Consider the following 5,724-nt stretch of genomic DNA (forward strand, 5'->3'; position numbering starts at 1 on the left):
ACACACACACACACACACACACACACACACACACACACACACGGGCATGGCCTCTTGTAAAGCCCCAGGGCTCGGATTCATCAGCCTACCAGATTCTGTGCTTCATAAATATGTATTTTCATAGCACCTTTGAGGCAGAGAAATCAAACAATGCTCTACAGTCACTGGCAGGATGGCTGGCCAGTCAGGTAGCCGGCAGGGCTTCCCAAGTTTCCTAGGAACCACATGGTCAGTTGGGGGGCTCTGTCAGCGTGAAGTTGAGCCCCTAGAGCATGCAGCTGGGTAGACAGTGTGTGTCAGGGACTAGGATTCTGTCACCTTCAACTCCACAGACACCACTCTCCTCACTCAGCTACTCCAGGCCCCATCAGCCAGCCTCCTTGCAGCTCCCAGGACAGAACGACAGGAACTGCCCCCAGAATTGTCACAGACAGAGGAGCTCACAGCCAGCATGGGCGAGCTTCTAAAGTGATGGTTCCCACAGGAATTTATATGGCAATTCCACAGACAAAGATTTTATTGAATCAGAACATCCTTTCAAGATGAGTTTTGCAGGAGACCACCTCCTCCTAAGGCAGAACTCTATTCCCACAGCTCCATCCATCAACACAGCGGCACACTAAGCATATAGAGAAGAAAAGGAAAACGTCTTCTCTCCTGATAAAGCCAGAACAGCAGCCCACAAGATGGAGGTCTAAGAAGCTGGGCTGAAGCAGTGCACCTGACCCAGCCTGCTGAGATCACATTCTTTCCACCCAACCCCCTGATTATCTAGTTAAGGTTTCATCATGATGTGAGGGTGTTTATCTAAGGAGACTCTGAGGAGGTTGTGACACACACACAATAGATACTGTGATATTGGTAGAGTAAAGGTTACTTTGGTAATATGTTTTCTTTGATGATTCTCTTAGATACGTTGTTAAACAGTTTGCCTTCTTAGACAAGAGACTACTTGGATGTTATTTCCTATCAGATAAAGTTAAATTTTTCTAGGTTGGTTTCCTTGTATTTCATTATAAAAATTATGGAAAAGCAAGTATCCAATGTACTCAATACTAATACATGCCCACACGAGAGAAAAATTCAATTCAACTCAAGTTGGAAGGAGAAGAGGGGTGGACAGGAGGAGGGAGGGGGATTGGTGTGCTCCCACCTAATGGGCACGATATAAGGGTATACAACAAACTTAACTACAACAGGGAATTTACCCTGTTGTAAAGGGTAACATTGTAACTGAATTGTACCTTCATATTAATCTGAAATTTAAAAAATAAAAATAAAAATAAAATATATATGTATATGTATGTGTGTGTGTGTGTATATATATATATATATAAGGATTGTAACTGAGGCAGATCAGAATTGAGAGGCTTCTCTCCTTGTTCTCCAGAATTGCTAGCCTTCTAACAATAAGTTTGCTCAGACCTAATCCCTATCTCTGCACACTGGACAGTGAAAGGCAGCTGGACTCTCTTTGTCTGGTAACACCAAGAGTCTCCCACAAACTCCGAGGGGCAGACACAACCATTGTCACCACCTTCCTTTTACAGACAAGCAGAGGGAGGCCAGTGGCTGAACCAGGGTTATGACCCACCCAAAGTTGATAGTGCCTCCCAGGGGACCCTTGGGACTCTACCACTCCTGGGTGCTGAGAGGCCTGTGCCAGGCTCCAGCCAAGTACACAACCCACTCGGTCTTGGCCTGTAGAGTTGGTGGCAGTCCAGCCTAGTGAGCCCTGTGCGAGAGTTGCCCGCTTGGTCTTCGCCTGTGGAGACAGTGGTGGGCCAGACCAATGTGCTGCGTGTGAGAGTGACCAGCTTCCTGGTGTGCCTGAGACTCCCTGGGCAAGCCCTCTGTCCCAGGTAGCCCAGGGCTTTGCCCTGGACACTATGCTCCTGCCACCGGGGTTAGCAGGCCCCTGACTCTGAGCCAAGAGGGGAGGAAGTGAGTGAGTGACAACAGAGTCCCACCAGCTGGGGAAAGGGGGAAGCAGCAGAGGCCATGGTATGAAAAGGCTTCAGGCCACCCAAAGGGGAGCAGCCTGTGGAGTGAAGTGGGGCCCTACTGGGAAGAAGCTCAGACCAGGGTTCAGTGGACTCTGGGCACCCGCAGAGCACACCTCAGATGGCTCATTCCACCCACACCTAATGTCGCTGCGGGGGGTGCATTTCTCTCCCAGAAAATGATACTGAAGGGTGGAAAGATCTGCAAGGGAACTCTCCCCTATTTCCCTAGCACCCTGGGGGAAACACTGCCCTTTTCAGTCTTTAAAAGACTAAAGAATTCAACTCAAATGCAGAGCATCCACTCAGGAGGCCCTTGGGGGCTGGGGGATGGGGGCTGAGACAAACAACATGACCTGGCCTGGCTGCTTCCCTGCTGCCAGTTACCAGAGACCTCAGACCTTATCTCTTGTAATTCTCTCAGCCACCCTAAAAGAAAAGTCCTACTTTGCAGATAGGAGCGTAGCCCTGGGACCCCAGGCAGTGGGGAGCAGAGTCAGACTCTGCCCCGGAGAAGTAGACCTAGATGGAGACCCTGAACCCTACCCTAGCAGGCAAGGATATAAATTAGTGCTTCTTGGTCCAGAACACTCCCAAAGGGTCCAAGAAATAAGCTCCTTTCACCTTTCTGTGGGAGCTGAGGCGAAAGGAAAACTGAGGCAGTGAAAGAGTAACGGACTCTGGCTGAACATGGTAGGAAGAGACATCCTTGGGGCTCCCAGCTAGGGCTGAACTGGTCAAAACTAGAAGTTGGCCCCATCAGTCCTCCTCCGCCCAGGTCCCAGTGCCCTTGGGTCAATCTGTCTTAGGGTGGGCAGGGACCCATCAGGTAACCGTCCCCTTGAGGAGGGTTTGTGTTGCCTGGAGAAGTTGCTTAGCTAGAAAGAATGACTGAACTCAAAGAGGACCCCATGTGGCAGAGGGAAGCTCCTCCCCTGGCCCTGCTCTCCACCTGAGAGATATGAGGGTCCCTTCCTGACTGCTATCACATCTAAAACCCCTTCAGGAGCACAGACTTCCCTCCTGGAATTGTAACAGCAGAAAAGAAACAAAAATCAGGTCCCACAAGAGCGGAGCGGCTCCTGAGGCCTCACACCTGGCTCTGCCTCTCAGGGTCAGATCTCCGGGGAACCCTGCACACCTGGGGGTCACCTTGGCTGAAGGGGGGTCCTGGCCCCAACCCCTGCCTCATTCACATGGGAGAATCTGCTTCTGGCTTCCCAGTAATCCTAGGAATGGAATCTGCCAAGGCTACAGGCTACAGAGGCCTCAGAATCTGACTGAGGGAGAGGAGTTACCCACCACAACCAGAAGGAACTGCTGAGCTCCGGGAACCACGTGGGTCACAGGCTCACCGATGAATGGGCTCAGCTACTGGCACCCCAAACAGCTGGTAAGGAAGAGGCTCATAGAGCAGCTTCACTGCACTGAGGGATGTGAGGAGTCCTGGGAGCAACGTTCTCTTGTCAGAGAATGAGCTGCAGCAGGTCAACAGGACCTAGGTGCATATCACATTGTGACACCCAAACAAACAGCAGGCCTAGAGAGGCAAAGTCGCATCGATCACAAGCCACACACACCAAATGGCAGGAGGACAGGGACTAGGGGTGCCTGGAGAGGGGACAGGGTGCTACAGGACCCACCCCCACTCCACAGTCTGCCTTGGAATCACAGCCCCTACCCCTCCCAGAGCTGCACAAGGCCTGGCATCATCAGCTGATGTGGGCAACATTCACCTGGGGCAACTTTGGCTCTAACGGTTAGAGCCTTGTGCCTGACACAAAGACACGAGGAAAATGTGCCAAATCTTTTTCCCTAAGCAGCTCACTCTCTGAGAGGAGCCAAGGAAGCAGCTTCCTGACCCCATTTTTTCCACACTCAGGGCCGCCTGGCTTGGCAGGACCCTGGGTTTTGGTAGCCACACTGGGCCGGGAGCAGAGCTTCTCCACCCCCGGGGAGGCCATGGCAAGCCTCCTGTGACCAGTCTGAGCCCAGGTTTCCCTCCAGCGGAATGGGGGGTTAATGGGACTGATCACCATGTCATCCTCCTGACAGAGGTGAGGCCAAGTGTAAAAGTGCAGAGTGCACAGGGCTACCGCTGAGGTGGCCTGTCTCTTTACTCTGCTTGCTTAATATCAACTAATAAAGACTCATCTCACCCTCTCGCTTTCTAGAAGGGGCCTCCCAGGAAGATGCCCACTGTAGCAAAGAGCCGGAGAAAGGACACTGGCCCTGATGCTAGAACTGGAGGCCAGGCAACCCCCGGACAGCAGAGACCATCTTTGAATGGCACAAGGGGACAATGATCTCTAATATAACAAATGGCAGCAGATAATTTTCGGAAGGAAAAATTGCTTAGAAGTGTTTCTTTCTTTTTTTTTTTTTTTTTAGACAGAGCCTCAAGCTATCCCCCTGGTAGAGTGCTATGGCATCACAGCTCACAGCAACCTCCAACTCCTGGGCTCAAGCGAGTCTCCTGCCTCAGCCTCCCATGTAGCTGGGACTACAGGCGCCCGCCACAACGCCCGGCCATTTTTTTTTTGGTTGCAGCCATCATTGTTGTTTGGTGGGCCCAGGCTGGGGATTCAAACCCACCACCTTAGGTGTATGTGGCTGGCGCCTTAGCCGCTTGAGCCACAGGCGCCGAGTCACTTAGAAGTGTTTCTAAATCCCACAGCAAAACAAAGTGGCCAAGAGGTCCTCCAGTCCTCCGAGCCCACCTTTTAGGCAAGTGGAAACACTCCCTCACTCGTTCCTTCATCAGTCAGCACACGAGTCCTAAGCTGTGTGCAGGACACTCAGATGGCATCTGTGCTCCCCACTTGGCTTCCTCCACTGTGGGTCACCCACTCGCATTCCCCTACCCAGTCCTGAACATCACATCTTTCTCTTCCCTTTCACCTCTCAGTGCCCAGGACAGAACCCACAGGCTGTGTGGCTGAATGGCTGAGCACACGGATAGTACATCAGCAGTGAGCTGGCTGGTGCCACCCTGGCATGGACAGGGATGACCATGTAGCCTTGGGAGATTCACCTCACCTCCAAACTTTGGTGTCCCAGTTTGTGAAGTGGGAATGATGGTGGCACCTTCTCCAAAGGACGTCAGGAGGATGAAATGAGGTAATACACAGAGATCACTTGGCATGGTGTGTGACGCACAGCAGAGCTGGATAGATGTTGGCCATTAAGAACATGCCGCTAATCACTGCAACAACCCCATGAGGTCCACCCACCTTTCAGATTAAAAAGTTAGGCTAAAACATGCAGCAAAAGCTGGCAGAACTAAAAGGTGAAATGACAAATCCACAGTTCACTAGGGACCTCAACACTGTCCTGTCAGAAGCTGATAGAAAAAGTAGGAAGAAAATCAGTAAGGACAGAGCTGGCCTGAACAACGCCATCAACCAACTGCATCTAACTGACATTTACAGAAAATAGCAGATTGCACATTGTTCTTACATGTACGTGGAACAGTCACTAAGATAGGCCGGGGGCCGTAAAATAAACCTTAAAAGAACAAAAGCACACAAAGTAAGTTCTCACACTGGCACAGAATTAAACTAGAAATCAGTGACAGATATTTTTTTTTTTGAGACAGAGCCTCAAGCTGCCCCCCTGAGTAGAGTGCCGTGGCATCACAGCTCCCAGCAACCTCCAACACCTGGGCTCAAGTGAGTCTCCTGCCGGAGGACAGGGACTAGGGGTGCCTGGAGAGGGGACA

At 51.3% G+C, this 5,724-nt stretch overlaps 1 protein-coding gene across 4 annotated transcripts in view; it reads right to left on the bottom strand.

The window, feature by feature from the left end:
• Window positions 1-5,724, bottom strand: part of PEMT (phosphatidylethanolamine N-methyltransferase) — a 79,795-nt gene that overhangs the window by 67,561 nt on the left and 6,510 nt on the right. Inside the window, exon 1 of one of the 4 annotated variants that reach the window (XM_012806053.2) lies at window positions 3,359-3,481. The exons of 2 other annotated variants lie outside the window; for them this stretch is intronic. The gene's annotated coding sequence lies outside the window, so the exon portion shown is untranslated. Of the gene's footprint in view, window positions 1-3,305; window positions 3,482-5,724 lie in introns of those variants that run through there. One more of the 4 variants, XM_012806051.2, reaches the window with a different exon arrangement.

This window comes from Otolemur garnettii, unplaced genomic scaffold (genome assembly GCF_000181295.1).
Source record: "Otolemur garnettii isolate 467f Iridium unplaced genomic scaffold, OtoGar3 scaffold00046, whole genome shotgun sequence".
Taxonomy (NCBI): domain Eukaryota; kingdom Metazoa; phylum Chordata; class Mammalia; order Primates; family Galagidae; genus Otolemur; species Otolemur garnettii.